The 23561-nt window shown below is 37.2% G+C and overlaps 1 protein-coding gene across 1 annotated transcript in view; it reads left to right on the forward strand.

The window, feature by feature from the left end:
• The first annotated feature begins 2164 nt into the window (after nt 1-2164).
• Nucleotides 2165-23561, forward strand: part of ncoa3 (nuclear receptor coactivator 3) — a 46981-nt gene continuing 25584 nt past the window's right edge. The window contains exon 1 of the mRNA XM_039673566.2: nt 2165-2297. The gene's annotated coding sequence lies outside the window, so the exon portion shown is untranslated. The remainder of the gene's footprint in view (nt 2298-23561) is intronic.

Genomic DNA, 23561 nt, shown 5'->3' on the forward strand with positions numbered 1-23561 from the left:
TACAATTTCCTAACCTAGTATTAAACAGATGTAATTATTGCACTTTCAATTTCATACTCAATGCTCATTTTTACACTCCTAAAGAGGTGATTTAACCCTAATAAATCTTTAAAGCACTTCATCTGGAGAGAGGATGGGTGAAAGAAAGAGAGGTTCATGACTGCATGTTTGCAGGTAGAGAATCTATAGATGCAGATGATTGGGGGCTAATCTCCTGTCCTTTTAAAATGCTATCTCCTGTCCTTTCAAAGGGGACAGGCAGATTGAGGGGGTTGGGGGGTAAACCATCTCACACTCTCGGAAGGGGGAAGTCAGATTGTGCTGTGAATTGGGGGAGGGAACAACAACAGGTCTATGGGCCTCTTTCTGGGCTTCTCAAGAATGTTATTGGGGCTCTCTCAGTCTTGTGGTCAAACGTGAAGAAGCTCATAACTGAAATTTTACATCTCGCATAGTGTTATAATTCATCGATATTTAAAATTAAGAATAAAAAAATACCACTCCGCTTTAACACGCTGCATTTATTTTATTCAACAAATAAAATCTGATTATTTTTAATTTTTTTTCGCAGCTAAATTGCTTGATGCTTCAGCTTCACGTCTAAGTTTTTTTGGCCAGATGAGACCAGAGGTTATATAGCAGGGAACTGTCATGACAGGAAACAGCAAGCTATGAGCTAATTACTACTCTCTCTCTCTCTCTCTCTCTCTCTCTCTCTCTCTCTCTCTCTCTCTCTCTCTCTCTCTCTCTCTCTCTCTTTCTCAGTCTGACGAGTCTGACTCTCTCTCATTCTCCCCTCCCCCTCCCTCCCACCCACCCACCGTTCCTACCTCCCCTCTCTTTTTCCATCCCTCCCTCTTTAGCACTGTCTCCTCCAACAGTTGAAATTCTACACTGGTATGCCTCAGAGATCACCATGGAGACGGGTTCGTTGCTATCTTCCATGTCTGGTCTTAAGAGGGCAGAGCACTTACAACCTCTGCAGACCACAAGAGTACGAGTGCATCCCTAAAATGCCTTTATATATATGTATATATATACATATATATACAGTATATATATATATATATATATATATAGACTGTGAGATTATTGTTTATCATAGAACTACATGCCTAGTTTACAGTAGCTATCAATGTTTGCTTTGTCATTTATATACAGTTTGTTTATTGTGCACATGCAAAACCATCAGAAATGAACTTTTTTTAAAAATTATTTGACAATATTTGCACACTTAAAATTGATTTTCAATTACATTTTTTTACCTGTACAAGAACATTTATTTTTAACCACATAAAAACTCAGTGTAGCCTATAGGCTATGCCACCTGGATCAAAGCATCATCAATTGTGAAATTGTGAAAAATGGCTTACAGTGCATCATAAAATCAATGCATAATGTCATGTCTATATATGAAATAGCCTACTTTATGTTTGTAATACAAAATACAATTTGCCACCGAAAGTGGAAAAAAAATATTTAAATGTGGAGGCAAAATTGTATACTTTATAACATCTAGGGTAGGTTTTTTTTTCACATTTGCTGGCAAATTTAACTTTGTATGCATGATGCATTCTGCGACTTATTTGAAACTTCAAGCAACTGTTTGTAGATCGTCTGTATGCATAATGTATACAGTATACTTGTGTATTATGTGTATAGTAGCCTCTAAATGTGTGAAATAAAACTAAAACTGTGAAATGAGCTGGCCAATATTGTGTGTAGCTCTACATTGTCTTTTACAGTCACTGTACGGGACTGCAATGTTGGTGGACAACACGAGATTTATGTACATGTAGTAGTGAAAATAAAGTGATTTGATCTGACAGACAATTAATAAAAAGGTGTGAAGCGAACAAATAATTCGATCTCTCGTGAAGACAGCGATTTAATCACACTCAAAAATGTAAATAATGGCGTAAGCTACGTCAGCCTACTCATTAATTATAAGTGACTGTTATCTCTATGTGGTACTTGGATGAGCTAAAAATAAATGCACTGTATTTTTTTTTTACGATATTGCTACTACTGCCCATCTCCTACTGGATGTCTAGTTTTCGATCTGCGGGGGTTCATGTATTTGTAGTTTCTTTTCTCTTTAGCGCTGGGTGGAATGCGGTGAGCGCCCGGATGGCAGAACTACATTACCCATAACTCCCCGCGCGCATGGTTCAGGCAGGCTTCTTTAAGCTTTGGGAGTGTTTCCCATTTAAACAAACATAGCTAATGCTGAAGATGGCGGATGCGTAGAAGTGGCTTAAAGAAACTGGAGTGTTTCACGGGATACATTTACACCGGTAAGTTAACCGAAACACTTCATCGCGATCGTAAATGGAGACGTTTAACCAATTGTTGTGTTCGTGAAACAATGTTACGTGATGCCGGTTATTCAGAAGTACATTCTTGTCCACGGTGAGGATCTTGCCACCTAGTTATTCTGCCTTTGAGACAATAATCGTAGTAACACAGTGTTGCCAGATACAACATTCTCCAGCATGTTTGTTTACTTTTCATAACAAGATCCGTATGTGGATTTTTGTATTCTACTGCGTCCATAATAACATTTTGTCAGTAATCGACGCATTTTAACGCAGTTTTCCTAAGTTGGTGAACATTTTGAACAGGTTTGAATCTAGTCTGAGTCTTTTGAGATGAACCACAACTCAAAATAATTAAGTTTGTTTAATTGACTGTACTATTGCCGTTTTTGCTTTATATCATTTTGAGATTATTACCACAATCAATAGATTTTGTTCCTTTTAAAATCTTTGATCAGCAGGACGTTTGTTTACCAGTTTGTGGATCACCTGATAGTTTACTCACACGAGCTGAAGTTGGTTTGCTTAAGCATAACATGTTCTTAACCCTTTATCTGTCACTATCTCAAATTCATATTTTGATAAATTCTTCCAACTTTTTTTCTTTCTGATTTTTCATGAAAAACTTATTGAACTCAAACGATCTGTTCAGATGTATTATGTGATGTGGTGTTATGTTATGAGGATGTTTTGTTGCTTTTGCTCTAAGTTCAACATGAAGTTCAAATAACCCAAACAACAAGATGGTTTCCTGGTTAATGACACTGAGGGTGGAGATAAATTATCATAGGTCAGCAATGAACAAATCAAAGCTAGGCATTATTTACTGTGTTTTTATGCTTTTACTTTCCTAACTGAGCTGTAATCAGTTGACAAAACAGTTCAAGGGTTAATACAATTCAAATCAGTTGACCACTTTAGTGATGCACAAGTCAGCAGGATAACTCTTATCTTTTAGATTTTGTATTTTTATTTTTTATTTTTTTTTGCGTATTTATGGTGACAAAGTGTGGTGTAGGTTGTACCTACCTACTGTACTAGACGCTTGAATTATGGCTGTGTCTCAAACTCCAGTGATCAGACATGGAACGTGTACATTGTGAACGTAGAAACGTGAACGATTCTTATCAGAGTCTTTGGACACTATTTTTAACACTCCCATTCTTTGCAGTTGAAATGTTAATTGCTATGATTTAGCCTGAGGTATTCAGTGCACTGCAGCACTACTGGAAAGTTTGATGTTTTTCTGAATTCAAAGCAATTCACATTTTGTAGCGATCCAAATGCTGCAGTTTGTGAGCTAGGAGACTTTGCCCACATCCCACATTTCAAAAATATTCACTCACTGCCCATTTATAGAAACATCACAGAACCACATTTGTATAGGACCAATGTTTACCTGAAATGCACTCATGTTGACATGTTGACACTTTGAAATATACTTTTGGTTATTATTTGCACCCTGATGATACAGGTAGAAAGCATGCTTGCACTTTTTAATAACATACTGTTAGAACCATAACTGATTTGCTTTTATTGCATCCGCAGTGTAATAGGAAATCTTCCTGATAATTAATGTTATTAAATTTGAAAACTGGGTCTGCAGCCTTTTTAGCCTCTACTAGTGCACTTATTCACAGCTTAAAAATAGTTTAATATGAGTGTGTATTTTAGAAACATTTCCATGGATGCATGAGAACAGAACATGCATTATGCTCAGCGGTGTATGTTGGTGCTCACACGCTACGGGACCCACGGATGCCCTGACTGCGTGTGGGAAAAGACCCTCTGAACTCTTCCTCACACTAGTCGCAGGCCGCCCCCCCCTCCTTCCCCCTTTATCTGTTCCTTTCTCCGCAGCTCCCTCTCTCTCACACGCCGAGCGTCAGGCTGCATTAACTATGAATCAATCTTGTGTTGAACGCTTTGACTGCAGATGGGGTTAAGAATTAAAGGATGCATAGATTCTCTGTCCTCGTCCATTTGTTAGCTCTGGCTCTATAACTCATTAACTGGGACTCTCTCTGGGGAAGAAAAAAAATCCTTGTGCGAAAGTTTTCCCATGATATTTGAAGGACCATCTGAGTTTTGATTTGAACATCTTTTTCTTATTTTGATTTTATTGTTGTGGGTCAAGGAATAGTTAACCCAACCCTCCCCCCCAAAATGATGTGCCTACATATTTTCAATGTAATGTGACTGAATCAAACGAACTTGAGGCAAAAGCACCATAAAAGCAAAAAGTATCATAAAAGTTGACCATATGACTTGTGCACGTTATTTCATGCATTGTGTTATGAAAAAAACAGACCAAAATTTAAGTTGATTTTCATTGGTCATAAACTTTAACCATTGAGTCAGTTATTTTATCATTATTTATGTGCTGTTATGGTATTTATTTAGATGTTTGTAATTTAGCTTTTAGTTTTAGATTTTTAATAATGTTATGACTTTTTTTGCATTTTAAAAAAAAAAAATATATTTAGCCTAGCTTTTTTTTAAATTTGAGTTAATTTATTACCTCTTCAGCTTATTTTATTTCAGTAAATTTCTAAATTTCATTAAGTAAGATTTTTTTTTTACCAAAATTGTTTCAGTGGTCCATCAAGTCATAACAGGGTGAAACTTGGCACTTCTGGATTTGCTTTGCGGTCCTACAATCTGCTATAACCACCACTAGGGCTGCAATAAAGATTATTCTGGCAATCAGTTATTCGAGCGATTAATCGACTAATCGCCAATTATTTTGCCGGCTAATCAGTAAGTTTGGAATGATTATTCAGCTTTTTCAATTAGTTAAAACCCTTAGTTAAACATATTCTTACTATAATATAAAAAAGAAAATTACTTCAGCTTTTGAAATAGTTGTTTTAATGAACTTTGAGCCAACTAAACAGGTCATTCTCTTTAAGTTTTCAGATTTTAGTACCGCAATAGCATTTGTAAAGGGCTGCATTACACTCTAGTGCCACATCATATCGCACGCCCTTACATTTGGTCAAGTGAGATCAAACGACTACTCGACAATGCTATTTGTCGACAATTTTTTTATTGTCGACTAATCGTTTCAGACCTAACTCTATGCAAGATTGCCAGATCGGGTCGCATATATAGTTCTAATACAACATAAGAAAAAACTACAAATTTGACTTGCTTTACGTCAAGCGTTACAATAGTCATTATATTGTTTTTCTTCGTTTCTGATGTCACAATACATCAGACTTTCATGAAATCATGCAACATACTCTTACCCTGTGGACGCTCATTCCAAAGCTGGTGTTGGAAAGAGTGCGTGCGACAGTAGGCTGCTATATACACAAAATTATTTACGACAGCGGTAATGGACAATTCCGCTTCCAACCTGTAGGGCGACCGCAGAGGAAAAGTTACTTGGTGTTGCTTTAATAGTTTTAGTTAACTGCGACAACGTTGGTCAGTTATTTGAACGCATAGCAGTCGATTCAGTCGTGCAAAAGTCTTCAAAAGTCTATGAAACATGTTAATTATAAATATATTTGTAAGATTGTAATTTTGGAGCTTTACAGCCCTAGTCCCCATTAACATGGAAAAGAGTGACTAGAAGAATATTCATGCAAAGTTCAACTGAAGACAGAAATTAAATATGGAGGTTATTTTCATTCTTTGTTGAACTATTCCATAATGTCTAATCTATTATAGATGTGAGTTTTTGCACATATAGCCTATTTTGTGGCTTTCCTCTTGGATCACACGAGGTTGTGTCTAACGAAACAGCAGAATGACTAATGTGCTTCCCGTCACCTTTCTGACACTTATCTGATCGGCCTAGCTCATTTAGCATTTTTCAGTCCTCGACACACGAAGAAGCTGAAACGCTGCCGTTCTCTGAGCGCTACGTGAAAATGAAAGAAGGAAAAAAGTGTGGTTGTGGCTGACGGTTATTTTCAGAGCAGGGAAAATGGTCCAGTTTATATCAAGTATCTGTGTGTTTGTTTCAAATGTAAGATTCATGGTGGGGGGGGTGGGGGGTGTATAGTGTTGCTCCTAGGCGCTTGTGTTGGTGGCAGTGGGTTGAAACAATAGCTTGATTGTTGCACTAATTGAAATGTGATACCGGTTACTTGCGATGGCTTTTTGCTCTGAGTTGTTAAAGGTGTTGGTGCAGGCGGGTTATTTTAGCCCTGTAAACTTTTAATATGCGTGGCGAGGTTGACTCACATCTTGTGATGAACGGCTTGGAACCTTCACGATATTAATGATTTACCTCAACGATCCTCCACGAAAACATTTTCATACGTAACTCTTCTGAATTTGGAGCTCACGGCATAATGTATGATAATTTGTAGGCCGTTGTAAAGTTTCCAGTTTGCTAACTAGAGAAACAAGCATACAAGTAAAGTTAGTCCTCAGTTAAGTCTTTTTACTCCGTTAATAAACAACATTTTGTGAACTTTCTCCCTTCACTCTTTAGGCACAGCTCAAGAGCTCAACTGTGAAGGTTTGTTTGTCATATGTCAAAATTTCTGTGTGAATCATTTGGAAACTTATGAGTCATAATTAAGAGTCTCTGCATGGCATCTGCAAGCGAGTGTCGTCGTGCGCTCCGGATACATTTTACAGCTCCCCTCAGTGTCCTATAGCACAAGTCGAATTTAAGAGGAATTTGTAAGTTGCATCCAGCTGTGGCTGCTTGTGTAAAGCTGTGTTGCCATGACGACACTCCTGCACGACTGGCTCAAGGTCGTTCGGGCGGTGACGTCGAGCTGGATGTGCCTGGCGACGGCGTGTGCTCGATATGCACACATACGCGGAAGGAAGCTCTCTGCAGTACTGTAGGTGTCTGAAAGTGAAACTTGGAAATGTATGCAAACACGTTCTGTGCATGAAGACTTTCTCTTGAGAGGGTGAAAGGGCTTGAGGAGGAAATATAGTGTTCGGTTTTTTTAATTTACTCATTGCTGCCGTACTTAATTTGATGAATTTCCCAGCCCAGTTTCTGATTTCTCCATGATCCGTCATTGTTTTCCTGTTTTTGCTGTCAAAAGCAGATAAAAAAGGGGGTGGGGGGTGGATGGCTAATGAGGTTTAAAGAGTGAAAAGTGCACACTCCTTTTTTTCTCTCTCTCGTTTTTTGGCTTTCTCACCCTTTGCTGAAGAATGCTCGTAAAACGGGCTCACCTGAATGAGCCCACGGGAGGGTAAAGCCCTGGTCTGGTCTTGTTACCATTGTAAAAAGTTAGCAAGACTTGGTGTGTGTTTGTGTTGTGTTTAGGGCCCTGTTGTATAATAGTAGAGAAAAGTTTTAAGTCACGAGGTAAATGTTACCAGATGCGTTCTTCGGCAGTTGAGCCTAAAGGAAGGAGAGGGGGAGAGAGAGAGAAGACGATGGAAAGAGAGAAAGTCAACTTTGGATGAACTTCTCAACTGCTTAGCGGCCACCTTGTTTTCATTTTGCCAGCATCCCCAGCCCCCAATTTGACGAAAGGTTTGTGGAGAGTTAGTCAGAATTCCACACTTGCAAAACTCCACTGTATTGCTGGAGTTACAAACTACAGCCGAACTGAATTAATCTTGAATATTTACTCTACAATTAAAGGATTAGTTCAACGCAAAATGAGTATGCTGTCATTGTTTACTAGCCCTCATGTTGTTCCAAACCTGTATGCATTTTTTTATTTTACTGTGAGACACAAAAGAAGATATTTTGACGAATGTTGAAAGTGCTTTTTCCTGTTTTCTAAATTGTGCATCAAGTTTTCAGGTTTGATGCCAAGCTCCATTCATTGTCACTTGACCAATCACAATGTGCCAGTTTAGAGATAAAAAAATTATTTTTGTCAATACAATGAAAGTCAGTGGGGTCAATGGTGTCTGACTTTCTTTTGTGTTCTACAGAGTCAGTAAATGATTTTAAATTTTTGGGGTAAAATATTTCTTTAAAATAGCTAAATATAGACCGATTTATCAGTCTCTCACTATTCAAAATGTCTAATTTTATGCTTCACAAGAACATGTTTAAACCAAGAACTTTTATCTGGATGAGCTGCCATGTTCCCTTAATGGCGCTTTTCCATTACCAGTACCAGCTCGACTCGACTCGACTCGCTTTTCGCTCTGTTTTCCATTGCAGACAGTACTGCCACAAATAGTACCCGGTCGTCAAGCTCTCACTGGATCCTCTCTTCGGCAACCAAACAAAGGAAAGTCTACACCTCCTCGTTTGACCACGCCGTATTCTTCCGAGTTGCCATAATAATAGTAGTAAGTTTAGTAACTATCTCTGGCCAAACTATTTAAAAATGGCGGGGTTATTCTGGAGACTCCATATGGTGCTTGCAATAGGGAGCCTAAGTCCCTCCCCTTCCGGTCCACCACCATGGGACCTTTTTTCTGAAAAATATTGTATGGTTGTCAATGGCAAGAGACAACAAATATTTTGATCTCGTTTGATTTGTGCCCTGAATTACACATATGATGTTTGTCAATTTAAAAGATACATTTTAAAGTCAAGAAAGTCGCAGTTTGATGTAAAACTGTTGGGGTATAAGACTGTGAAAATACGTAATTACAAAGACTGGCTAACTTTACTGAAGCTAACGTCTGTCATTGTTTCTGTAGTCTTACGTTATAATCGTAACGTTACGCCGTCATGTCTGAGTGTTTTGTACCAGACTGCACACACACAAGCAGCGGATCTTGCTCGTTGTTTCGCTTCACGGGAGATGTAGTTCATTGAGCGATTTTCACATAAAACTAAACGTTACTCTTATGTTTTATGACAAACTGCGACGTTTTTGACTTTCAGAATTATTTTTTAAATTGACAAACATCATATGTGTAATTCAGGGCGAGGCACAGTTCAGACGGAATAAAAAGATAAGTAGTCTCTCGCCATTGACTACCACACATATTTCAGGACATAATCATAATCATTACTTTTTCCGGTGCTTTGCTGCAAGCTTTATGCATGCAAACGTGGATTATGCTATATATTATGACCCCCCTCCCCCAATATATATTTAAGTAATTAAATTAATATAAACTTGGATTAGTCACTATTGGCTTAAATGAATGACTACTAGTGGGTTAGAAAAATCTTTAGTCGGGGGCAGCCCTAATATTTTCTGATAATTTAGTCAAACAAAAGGTTAGATCTGTGATGATTAGTTGTCGGTTATAAATAATACAATTATACATTATAAACATTACAGAATGAGCCATGTTATGCAACACCATTGTAAAGTAGACTATTTTTTTTATGTCTACCTTCATACCGCGAGGCTTATTTGCATCCAAGGTTAATGCACCCCTCTTTTGCTCACTGTATTTCCCTTTAGGCTTCATCTTTCTTTGTTCCTGAGGAGCGTCATAATCTCTCTGTCTCAGGCCGATAATCTGATGATGTTGAAGGGACAATGCGGAATAGGATTTTAGCATTGCAGTGATTAAATCAAAGGTAGAATACAAGCTTGTGATAAAAACAGGTATGCTGTGTGTTCGCAGCTTTGCAGCAGAGCAGATGCACCTCATGCGTCTGCCTCGACAAAAAAAGATGGCACCAGGTGGGGAAAGCAACGGTCTGTCCCTTTAATCACATAATTTATGTTTTAATTAGCCACTGTCGCAGCCGTCCTGTGCTGTCGGGACCGGTCACACACCTGAGACACACATGCCACTCATCAAAGAGCATGACAGACGGAACGGACACCACAGTCCGACCAATTTGGCTAAAATGCGTATTTGCATTGAATATATTGGCGCTTTTAGAATCGGTATCGATGTCAGTCTGTATTAAGATTCTGGTTTTAGATATTTATGCTACTACGGGATGTAGGAGGGTCTTATGGCTTTCGGTTGGACATGCATTTCATTCTACTGGATAGAGTCCAAAACCGTGTGGTAAAGCAGATTACATCCTGGTCTCTCTGCTGTCGGTCTGCCTGTCACCATGGCTTCACTCGTGTTTATGGCCTGTTGTCAAGGTGACGAGGCCAGTCGTGGGCGGGGACAGCTCTCCTCGCTGTGGAAAAGATGATGGGCGTCCTCTTCCATTCAGGAGGTCCATCTATCCAATGCGCTATTAATAGAGCAGCTTGCATTGGCCTTTTGTCATAACTAAATTTTAATTAAACTTGAGTTATGTATGACTGCCATGGTCCTGTATATCATACCATATTGGCGTGAGCTGCTTTACCTTTCACTCTTTGTGGTTGCAAATGACGAAACTTTGTACAAAACCCTGATGCCAAAAATACAGGTTGACACTGTTTGGATGATCTATTGCATTCATTTCACATCTTGACATTTGTCATTTTTTTCAGAGGCATTTCAGTGGGTGGACTAATCCAATCTTTTTGTCTTTAGCATGGAGTACAGACACTGAAGTTGATGACGAATGGTAAACATTTTGCAGGAAGTGTCTCAAAGGAGCATGTTGCGACTGCTTGTACAACATTTGATATGATAGGAGGTTGACTTTTGTAATATGTTTGTTTCGGAGCCTAGCTGTTACAGCCTAGCAGTTAGCACACATGTGACATGCTATGACGCATTTAGCAATGTTGAGTTTCGATTAGCGCTTAGTCACACAGGCAATGCTAATGCCGCATTCCAGGCAACCTGTAACTCGTCTTTTTACAACCTTGTACCCATGAAATTGCACTGGAGCGTCAGTCAAACCCGTGACTTCCCAACCGTGAACTCGTACTAGATCGATGTACTCCCAGTTACGAGCTCTGACGTCACTTAGTTAGCGAAACTATACAAAACGACAATGGCAGTCCCTACTAGAGCCAGACCGATTTATCGGCAGGCCGATATTATCGGCCGATATTAGGCATTTTCCAAACTATTAGTATCGGCAGTTATAATGGCCAATAAATGAATATCTCAAAAATAAAATAAAAATGGACGAAACAAGCTTCAACCATGTCATGAGTGTTGGAGTTGTATAGTTTTTCCACCAGAGAGCACTCTATATGTCCCTGTTGGCAACACTCGTGTATAACGTGCCACACATGCTGCAACCCGCTGATCCAGAACTTTAATAAGTTTTGATGTTCTTCTGTTCTGTTGTGACAATAAAAGAAACTAGTTTCTTTTTAAAATGATCATATCATATTATTTTAGTTAAAACTCATAAATAACTACAAATAACTAATGTTAGGGAAATGCGCGTTTCTGAAATTAAAAAAAAATTACAAAAATATTGGCCGATATATCGATATATCGGATTTTAAAATCAACAAATATTTGTATCGGTATCGGCCTTCAAAATCCTTTATCGGTCGGGCTCTAGTCCCTACGAATGCACTTTTTCTGCCTATGGTTTCTGCTGGCGGTACACGGTGAGAATACACTTTGGGACAATGTAACGTTGCAGTCAAATTTATAATAAGGTAATAATAATAATGATAATACACACAATAATGTATTACAATATTATGTGTCTGAAACAGTAAGTATGTATATAGCGTTCAGGTAGTTTGCCGTGACTGGCCTGGAACGCTACAAAGTCGCGAGTCATGGTTTAAACATGGTTTGAACTTTGAACTCATGGTTTATATGATGAACAGATTGAATTTACACTTATATTCACATATAAACATTAATAAACTCGCACATCAGTTGTGGTAAACGGAAGTATGTTCGCTTGATATGCATGAACTAATGAGATTCGTTCGTGTTACACAGCACATTTGAGCTTCAGCAAGAGGTTTGTTCTTGCGTGTCAAGCAGATTCAGTTGAGCTTCTGTTTATGTTCGCTGATCAATTGTGTGGATAAAAGCGTAAACTCAATTTATCATATAAAGTGATTGTGTTTCTTCAGTAAAATGGACTAAACGGATTAATTCATACATTGGTTTTATGATCTCTTATGAAAGTTCTGAAGCATCAAAGTGGTAGTTGCGTAGCTGTCAATGGAGATTTCTCAGATTTCATCAAAAAGATCTTCATTTGTGTTCCAAAGATGAATGAGTGGGGCATGGCAGCTACATTAAAGGCGCATTTGGCAACTATTTCAACTTAATAAAACCGTTTAGAAATCATTTGAATGGTTTAATAACCTGTTCTAGAGAGAATGGTGACTTTCCCCGCTCCCCCCAGTGTCCCCAGGTGGAAAACCAACCTTGCAACATGGGGACTAACGTTCTGGCAAGTTAGAAATAGACGTCTCGTGAGAAGCGAGAACGAGCGAGAAACACAAACTGCTTTATGGCAATTCAACATAATTGTATGATACTTTGTGTGATGTATTAACCACTCGGTAGACATACTTCCATACTATAAAGTTGTCCGGCTCTGATAATAACAAATGCATATGAGCAAAGCAGCGGTAAAAAGCATGAGGAGGTGCCGCAAGTGAGTTTTTTTTGTGACTGTAGGCCGGGGGAGCTCGATGAGAAAACATGCGACAACAAAGTGAAAATAAGAGAAGAAATTACCCCTTTAAATGTGTTAAATCACTTAATTTGCTTTATTTTTACACAAATCATTAACATGCTAAATCGACAGCCAAAATAAATAAATTATGTATGTATATAGTGTATATATGTATATAGTGTGTATATATATATATATATATAAACTAATGAAATGGCTAAACAAAATGGCTAAAAAGAAAACTGAAACTATCAAAATTATGAATAAGTATGAATAAATACTATAATAAATACTATAAGGTATGAATAATGCTAAAATAACAGTGCTTTGACTTTAATCACAATGTTACATTGGATTCTACGTAAAAAGTCTCCTCTCATCGACATTCCGATGCATTAGAAAAGATTCATGGTTTGGTGTTAGTGACTAATATGCTAATAAACCTAAAATAATATAACTTTAAGGGACAATTCTCCATTGAATGAACATCTGCAGAACACAAAAATATAGGCTATATATTGTCCAAACAACATTGACATTGTCCAACGCAACATGGACACAACATTCAGGGAAAAAACATTGAAAATTTTCTTTTGTTTGTGCTTTCTTTAGTAAGTCAGTCATAAAGGTTTGGAATGACATGAGGGGGAGTAAATGATCGAATTTTCATTAAGTGAACCGTCCCTTGAACAGGATTTTAATGCAAGAATCACTCTGATTGATTGAATGTACCAATATCTTCCCTATAGATTGAATTGATCCACAGTGATTGATGTTCTGTCAGATGCTTAGAAATCGGAAGACGTTAAAAGCCGATGTGCCTTTTTTTTGCCTAAGGAAAGTGTCACAATGCTTTCTGACAGTTTGACTCATCACCTGTGCTTGTCTCCAATCAGCATCTGACCAAACAGTGTTCAGGTTCAGTGCGTAGTGACCGATCTCTCACTCAGCACCCAGTCAGACACCATCAGCAGTGAGGACAGAGCACTGCTGACCCCAGAACAGGTCAGGGGTTATCTTTAAGAAAAGAACAAGCTAACAAAAGCAACTGGCCTTTAACCCTGTTCATTCTGCTCTTTAGAGCGTTGAGAGCTAGCTGACGCTTTGCTTTAGCAAGTCTATGTAGAATATACTGTTACAGGAAGTTTCCAGGTTTATTTATAGATTTAGTTTTGTTTTGATGAAATTCAGGTTAGGAAGGTCACTGCATAACTGTGGTTTTGCACTGATATGTTGGAGAATTTCACCTAGTTGACATTGATGACTGTGAAAAAGACGCCTGCACCAATTTCATATGCATTCTGAGGTAAGTTTTCTGTCACACACCCGTCTTTTTGAGAACAACTGTTTATTTACTGATTTCCGTGTCTTTTGGAAATGATGATCAAACTTTTTGTGTAGCTTTTGCCATTCGACTGGTTTCAGACCGTTCTTTGTGTGAAGCTCAATTCGTTTTTATGAAATAACTGCGGGAGTTGCCCGTCAGTCAACGGTTTTCTGCCAAGGTGACAAAGAGTGTAACCTTGAAATATGCAGAGAAGCCTTTTGAACCCAACTGGGCTTCATCGAACGTATTGGCAGTTCAAACTCGATTAGTTGATTTTTCTCTTCAATATTGGAGCGTTCCCCATCCTTTGGGCTTTCTCTCGTGCTCCCTGGGTGCTCGGGCCATTCGGCCGCTCTGTTGTCTCAGTGCTCATAAGTCATTTAAACACGCTTTTAATAGTGTTAGCCTACGTCGAGCTGCCGTTTAGGCCGTGTTGGGGCAGCATGTGGTGAGGGAGAGGAAAGGGAACCTGGAGAACAGAAGGGGTCACAGGCTGAGAGGTCGGCATGGGGCACTTAGCTCCCTTTACTATGAAAACTGCATAATTTGATTTGTGAATGAGGATGATGGAGGAGAAAAAAGTATTCAGTTTATTCTCTAAGTCTAGGAGAACCAGCTGTTTAAGTGAGACAAAGTCACTGGGATGGTCTGTCTTAAGCCAGTCCAGTTTTGTTTCACTACCTTCATTTTATATTAAAGTGTCAACGTTGTTTGTTGTACAAAATGAAAGGCATGAAAACACCCCAAAATTCATCAAATTACATCAAACATCTACGCAAAAAGATCATTTGATCATTTAAACAATTTCAGCAATTTTTTACTTGTTTCAATAATTATTTATTTTTTCATAATTAATTACTTTTTTATTTATTTAATATAATATCGAATTTAATTATTTTAATATTATTAAATATTACCAAGACATATGCAAATGGGACAAAAACTGTCCAAAACTGGTAGACAGATAAGTAACAGATTAATTTCACCAAATTACTGTTTGTTTGGTTTGACATTTGAGTTTTGCCATTGACATCAATTTAAAAAAAGCATCATCTCAGCCCTTTTAAAGGTTATAAAGTCTTTTTATTTTTTCTGTCCTCATTATCTACACTGTAAAAAAAATTGGTGAAAGCTGTGGTTGCCAGAAAATGTACTGTAAAAGGTTTTGCAGATTTCATTTAGATTAACAGTAAAAAAAAAAAAAACTAATCTCATTACCTGATATAATTGTAATATGCTAACCTTGAAGTACACCAAAAACAACTGGTGATGAGAACGTCACATGATGAAGGAAGCTGAGATGCTAAATACTAGGGGTGTAACGGTACATGTATTCGTATTGAACCGTTTCGGTTCGAAGCTTCCGGTTCGGTACGCATACAAACCGAACGATTGCTTGGACCATTTTTCCTACCGGCAAAATTCGTGCTGACGCGGCCAACACAACGTTGCGCAACATCAAATGGCAAGCGTAATGAATGCAGAACGAAACTGCGCTATAAATGTGCTTCACGGATCGTTTATCAGTTCGGACCAGCAACATCTGTGCAGCGCGAGCCGATCTCGACCAAGCGACACTGTTACTACACCGCGCTAAGAGATGCGGTAAAGAAAACATTTGAATTCGCCACTCGGGTAATAACATCGCTGCGAGATCTAGTGAGATGCATTCACATTTCTCCGTTATTAACCGCAGATCTCTATTAGATCAAACAGCGCTGTCATGGAAACCAGGAGAAACATTGTGCCGTGAATGAACTTTACGTCCACAGACCAGCAACATTCACCATGGATTTAATATAGTAACACTAACTGAAACCAGTTTGGCTGGAATGGTGAAATGCGTTCAAGTACTTCACACATCTTTTACCAGCACTTCAAAATTCAAATATTATATAAATAAATATATATTTAAATGTTATTTTTAATGTGATGACCAAAACATTATTTGTTCACCCTTCAAAGATAACCCCCATTTATAAACCTGAAAGTTTCAAGATCTAGGAAAACTCACACTTATTTAAAAATATTTTTTCTTTAAACAAATAGGAAATTTCTCTTGCATTTCTTTCTTTTTGCTGTATCGAAAACGTACCGAACCGTGACTTTAAAACCGAGGTACGTACCGAACCGTGATTTTTGTGTACCGTTACACCCCTACTAAATACTAATATATAGAATGTGTACAGTGTCATTCAAGGTAACACATATGACACTAAAGTAATGCAATAAGCATTTAGTTGACAACATTAGATGTAACATAAAACCCTAATGTACATAACTGATAAGAGAAAACTAAGACGAAAAAAACATCAAATGTGAAGTGTCACTCAGGAAATTCTGGGAATGTCAATTTACATTTTTTTTCATTGAAAATTATACAATGAGTTGTTCTTTTTCACTTCCAAAATTGCATTATACAGTATTGTACTGTACTGTTACTGTAATATTATTTTCCTGTAAAATTACATTAAATGTAAAGTTAGATCTATTACAGTTATTCAACGCATACATTGTAAGGAAACTTAACCATAACAGGTTTTTTTACTGCAGCATTTTTTTTCTTTTACTGTAAAAATTACGATATTTTTACGATGTTTTTTACAGTGTACAGTTATATAGCTACTTTTGTTTTATTAATTGCTTTAAGCAAGCTAACCATTAAAAATCCTTAATTTGACTGTTCTAGAAAATATCACTTAATAAATATCACTGGGTAGAAATAACATAAAAAAGGTGAATTATGATTTTGAAATGATTATAGTCAACATCTAGATGTATCTTGATTCATTTTTAGTTGTTTCCTCCTGAAACATTTATAATATACGTTGAAAATGGCACAAGTTTTCACCTTAGCTGCAGCAAATTCATTTTTACAGCATTAATTTATCTTCAGCATCAGCACTAAAACCTTCACATTAGCTCCTCTGAGTCGTCCTGCTTTTAACATTGTTTGAAATCCCACGTTCTACCGATTTCAAAACAAATCCGAGCGGTGAGAAAGAAACGGAGTAAAAGAGAGCAGGGGGAGACTGGAGAGCGAAGGAGAGCAGCGCTCCTCCTGCCAGTAGAATCTCTTTGTAGAGGTCAGAGTTCAGGTGCTGTGCTGCTATTGGCTGAAGAAAGGTGAAATTAAAACCACTGTAAACTTTTGACCCTGCCGGAGCTGCGCAGGAACGCCCAGGACTAGTTTGGAATGGAGCCTACGCTCTTCCTCTGTTTACTCGGAGAGAGAGGGAGAGGGAGGGAGAAAGAGCGGAGGCTGGAAAAAGGAATCGACACAGTCACAGTCTGGAATGAATAAGTTGTTCAAGCGTGTAGAGCAGTCAACATGAGTTCAAGAAAGAAAAAAGAAAAACACGGATGGAAAAAAAACGAGAAATGCAGTTGGGTTTTAGGCTGCACAAGTTTCTCTCTCTTTCTTTCTTTCTTTCTTTCTTTCTCTTTTCTCCCTTCCTTCTGGGTTAAAAAAATCCATGGATGTTTTTCAAAGTGGAGCTGTGCTCTTTAAATGGGCTTTTTTATGAGGAAAATGAGGCCCACCCTCTGCTTTTTCCATTTACTCTACGAGCTCTGTGATTTTTATGTGCTTGAAAGAGCGGACTGGACTAGATGACCAGGCACATGTTACCCTTCTACCCCCCGTTCCTCTATATTCTACTTTTCTCCCTCACTTTTGTGTTCCTTTCATGCTTCTTTCTCCCCGTCAGGCTGATGAAAGCCCCTCTGTCGAAGATTGATGAGTGAATTTGTATAGTATGGTGTTTAAATACATTTTTTTGTACCTCCATGCTTGCTCGTCCCCCCCACATCTCTCTCTCCTGCGGAGGTGATTCTGCAGCGTTTGTTGCAATTTTCCCGAACTCTGCAGTTTTTACTCTACCTGGTTGGTACCCGGTGCATGTGCCAAGTTTCTTGAAGGAGAGGGAAGGCGAACTTTCAAATGCTTTCTCTGTCTCCTCCTTAATCTAGTACTTAAAGACACGTAATGTGTTGGTATTGCACAGCAGGAATCTTATTATCTGGTGGTCTGTTACAGTAACACAGATGGATTAACAGATTTATTGTTATGAATTACAAAACGGGCCTGTGGTGAACCCATAAGCAACACCACTTACACATTAGGGCTGCACAATTAATCGGATTAAAATCGAAATTCGCGATATGGCCTGGTGTGATATGGTATTATTGGACCTCAAAAGGCTGTGATTTTAATTCAATAAATATAAATGCATAGTGTGCTTCACACACAGTGAAGGAAAGCACTCTGATCTGCCTCTACTGCTTATTCTTCAAGCACACGTGGCTTGTAATATGGTGTTCATATTTGCTGCATTTTTTTGGTTTTAGAGAAGCTTACTATTCTATAGTAAATGTATATTAATGATGGACATATTATTTAGTAAAAATACAATAAAACAGTAAAATTACAAAACGTTAATATATTAAGTCAAATGTAAATTAAAATGGTTTATGTTTGGACTTATTTGCAAATGTTTTTTCTTTATTCCTGTGATGGCAAAGTTTTCTATGGAAGCTTGTTTCCGCCATAGAATGAAAAATATAAAAAGTAATTGCGACTTTTTATCTCACAATTTTGACTTTTTTTCTCACAATTGCGAGTTTACTTCTCGCTGTTCTGACTTTATTTCTCACTTTACTGACTTTATTTTCGCAATTGCGAGATATAAAGTCGGAATTGCAAGATATAAAGTCACAATTGCGAGATATAAAGTCGCAATTGCGTGATACAAAGTCAGAATTGTGAGATTTAAACTATTCTGAGGGGAAAAAAGTTCCCCTTAGAATTGGCCTGATAAGTCACAATTGTGAGTTTATAACTCACAATTCTGAGAAAAGATGTCAGAATTTCGACATATAAACTAGCAATTATCTGTTATAAAGTCAGAATTTCAAGATGTAAACTCAAAATTGTGAGAAAAAGTCAAAATTGTGTCAGAAAAAGTCAAAAGTCACACTTCTGTCTTTTTTCTCAGAATTGCGACTATCTCGCAATTCTGACTTTATATCACACAATTCTGACTTTATATCACGCAATTCTGACTTTATATCGCGCAATTCTGACTTTATATCGCACAATTCTGACTATTTCGCAATTCTGACATTATATCACGCAATTCTGACGTTATATCTCGCAATTCTGGCTTTATAACACGCAATTCTGACTATATCTTGCAATTCTGACTTTATAACACGTAAAAATTGTGAGAGAAAAGGTCGCAATTATTTTTTAAAAAATTTTTTATTCAGTGACGGAAACAAGCTTCCATAGTTTTCAGCATCATTACTTCAGTCTTCAGTGTCACATGATCCTTCAGAAATCATTCTAATATGCTGATTTGGTGCTCAAGAAACATTTATCTTCAATGTAGAAACCGTGATAAAAATATTTTGAGTTCAAAAGAACAGCATTTCTGTGTGAGAGAATACTTTTGTAACATTATGTCCTTACTATAACTTTGTATCAATTTAATACATCCTCACTGAATTAAAATGTTAATTTCTGTAAAAAAAAGAAAGCATATGTTTAAAGGGTAGTATAATCTGAAATGTGAATTCAAAAAGAAAATGCACATGCAATCCATTTTATTTCTCTAATGTAACCCTAACCCTAACAAGGGGAAAAGTAGAATAAAGCTTGATTTTTATTTTATTCATCAGAAATTGATTGGACCATGAAATGAATGAATTAGTTTGTGCACAACCTGTTGATCACGGGATATTATTCCCATTTCATAAGCTCTTGAGATGTAACATTTTAAATGTTTATTTTGCATGTCATTGCTTAACGATACTTAACAAAATAATTGCAGTATGAAATTAAATTGTGCACTTTAATGCACAGATAAGGCCACACCCTCTTTGTTACAAAATTTTAAATGGTTTAGTGGAAGAAAACTTAGAAAGTGATTTGCTCACGAAACACAAAAACAGTATTCTCCTTCTAGAATGATTGTGATAATTCAGATTTTTCTTTAAGACATCAGACCCCAGATATCTTTGCCTTTTTTTTTTTAAGTCCTGGACTGTGAGTTCGTCCAGGTTTGGCACTGAATCATGTGTCAGTACGCTTGTGCTCAGATAATGCAGCGAGTGTTACTGCGAAAAGCTTTTGGATGTCTGCACATGTACACACATGCTTGGCACATGTCTGCGTGTCTGGGCTGTTCGCTATTGTTCTCTCTCTTGCTTTTTCTCACCCTCCTCCTCCAATCATAACCAGTCTCTGTCCCTTGTTCTTGTTCTGTTTTCTTTCTCGTTGTTGTTTTTTTTTTCTCCCTCCCTCCTTTCCTTTTTGTTCTACCTCAGCTCATCTCTTGCACTTGCTGTCTCGCTCCTCTCTGCTGCAGAATGGAGCCGTCCTGAGATGGTCATGGTCATGCAGGGTCCATCGCAGAGAAAGAGAGCGGCGACCCAGTAACTTGTGCCTCCTCGTCCTCCTCTTGCACCGTGTCTGAATAGATTTTGTTGTGTATGTGTTGTTTAGTGAGTGTTTCTCTGAGCTCAGATTTCATGCTTTATTTCAGGCTCTGCCAGAATGTTGTGGCTATTCTGAGTCTGAAAGGCTCCTGCTTGAGAGTCATTCTTCATCCATTCCTACATCTCTTCTGTTTCTTTACAAGCTCCATTCATCTGCTTTTAAAGAAACATTGTATTCTTACCCACATTATACATACTGTAAGTTAAAGGGTTAGTTCACCCAAAAATGAAAATTCTGTCAGTATTTATTCACCCTCAAGTTGTTCCAAACCTCTATGTGTTTATTTGTTCTGCTATACACAAAGGAAGATATTTGGAAGAATGTTTTAATCAAACAGATCTCATTCCCCATTGACTACCATAGCAGGAAAAATACATACTATGCTAGTCAATGGGGAATGAGATCTGTTTGATTAAAACATTCTTCCAAATATCTTCCTTTGAGTTCAGCAGAACAAATAAACACATAGAGGTTTGGAACAACATGAGGGTGTGTAAATACTGACAGAATTTTCATTTTTGGGTGAACTAACCCTTTAAGTATCTGTGATGTGTGTGTTCTCATTGTGACTGCATGTAGTTTCAACGAATTCATGACTGGGCAGATATATGTGCATGCACATGTATGGTTGCCTAAACCTAAAAAAGGACTTAGAAGTTAACAACATGCAATTTGCTGACTTCAGCCATTTGAAATTATATGCTGAAGCGTTTAACTGTCCATTAATATTACATTTGGTCTATTATTTAATAGCAGCATATTGCATTAATGTGATATTCAAGAGGAGTAACTGAAGTGGATCCAAAAATTACTGCATAATAATAATACATATTCTACTTATTATTCGAACTGTAACATCGATATATCAAATCTAATATATCTAATATACAGCCAGGGCAAGTTCATTTGAAGTGGGTCAAATTACAGCTTATTATTATTATTGTTATTATTAAGACCTGTTGTTGTTGATCAATGTCATATTAGATCTAATATTCAAATAAAATTACATTTAGTGTAAATTCAGCCCTAACTTCTTCAATTCAAGTGAAACTGAAGTGGATCAAACAAAGATTTAAGTCCAGTTATTATATGAATGGAAAGTGAACTGAGCTTAGTAAATGTGTAATTGGTTGAAATTTGAAATACTGGAATGTAGAGCTGCACGATTAACCATTAAAAGATCACCATCTCGATTCCAACACCCGTATGATCTTATTTCTAAATGACAATTCGCCTGTCTATTAAACCTTTGACAAAATCACAGCGGAACATTCAAATCTGCTTCGCTGTCTCTGAGCTAGAGAGAGCATTTGACATGTACGTATGAAATGGCATCACAAGTGTTTTAAGCACAAAGTATCATTATTTCTGTTACAATAATTGAAATTATCACAGAAGTCCTGGGATAAAAGTTTATAGTTTGAATATAAACAATTATGTCTACGGTAGTGAATAGCGATCAGAATAGAGCAAATCACCTGAAATTAACTTGAAGCTTCAAATACCGATTGTATTGCATCATCATTTAATCATTCAAGAGTTTCGTTCTAAAACGCTGATTCATCTATTATTCATTCATTAAAATCTTTTTTTTTAAATAAATGATTCAAATTAAACAATTTTTAAATACACTGCTCAATTAAAGGTACAATATGTAAGTTTAAAAAAAAAAATACCCAAAGACCATTTTAACATTGTTGTACATTTTGTTGACTTGTGTACTTAAATGATCTCAAATGTTTCCAACAATGTTTAAATCTAGAGAAATCAGATATTTTAACCAGTGTAACGGCCCGTGTCAGTGACGTCACATACCCTCGATTTCCATTTTTACATCCATAGAAACCACGGAAGCACCAAAGACACTTTAATATATTATGTTTTATAAAACATGTGAGCAACTATTTAAATACTTTTATCAGACAGCTAATCATTGTTATATAGTGTAGTGTTTGAATCTCTTGTTCTGTCAATTTACAGTCTGTAAAGTGTTTGAACATGTCAAGTGTTTTTGTATTAACAGTAATACAGCATTTTCTCTGCCATCCAATATATTTTTTAATTAATTTCATGGCATTTAGCAACACAAGGCATCCAGCTTATATTGCTGGTAATATGATTATAATTTTAATTTGTCAAATAAAGTGACCTGTATGAGTAGATTAGCACTTGCGGCTGTTTTATGAGAATGAAATAAAATAATGTGAAGGAGGTGGATGTTAAACGTTACTTTAATCGTAAAATAAACAACAAAACGAAAAGAGCGTCAGTTGCTGAATGCGGTGTACAAGCATAATAGAAACTGGAACCTAAAATATCCCGTAACGTTATGGACTTTACCTCTTGAGTTCCCGTCAGATTGCTTTCCATTGGCTGTGGCTGCGAAGACGACGACTCCCATGATTACGCTCTCATTCACAACATCATCAAGCTCCGACTTTATATAGCGTTTTGTCAGAACCTCTAGTAAATTTTACTTTATTTACTTGTCTGGTCATAATCGTGGGAGAATCGTGATCTCGATTTAACAAAAAAAAAAATCACGATTCTCAATTTGTCCACAATCTTGCTGCTTTGGGAGGCTTTTTTGCAAATACAAAGTGGACTGAATACTTTTTTTTTAACGTTTTATTGTCATTCATGTTTGGGTCTTTTTAAAAGTGTAACCAGGTTTTCAGTGATAACAGCTGCGTAACATGCAATTTGCTGTCCTTTAACAGTCAGTGCATGTTGTATGTCTTCCATTCACTTTTCTGTAAGTGGCAGTTTGGTTTAAAACAGCTCCAGTTTTATAGAAAATGCCAAATGGAGTTTTTATGAGGTATTGAAAATAAGCTAATAACATATTTAACCTTAATGCATGCTTGAAGTATGATTTGTTAAATGGCTTGATGTACCTTTTATTGCACATGGAGGACAGGTGCCGCTGACATAATTATGTTTCTTTTCAATAATGCATTTTGTCCCTTTAACTCTGTGTGATAGTTTTGAACAGCCCATTGAATTTCACTGCTGATATGTATGGAAAAAAAGCCTCTGAGGTACTGAGGT

This window comes from Pimephales promelas, chromosome 21 (assembly GCF_988280905.1).
Source record: "Pimephales promelas chromosome 21, fPimPro1.hap1.1, whole genome shotgun sequence".
NCBI classification, from domain to species: domain Eukaryota; kingdom Metazoa; phylum Chordata; class Actinopteri; order Cypriniformes; family Leuciscidae; genus Pimephales; species Pimephales promelas.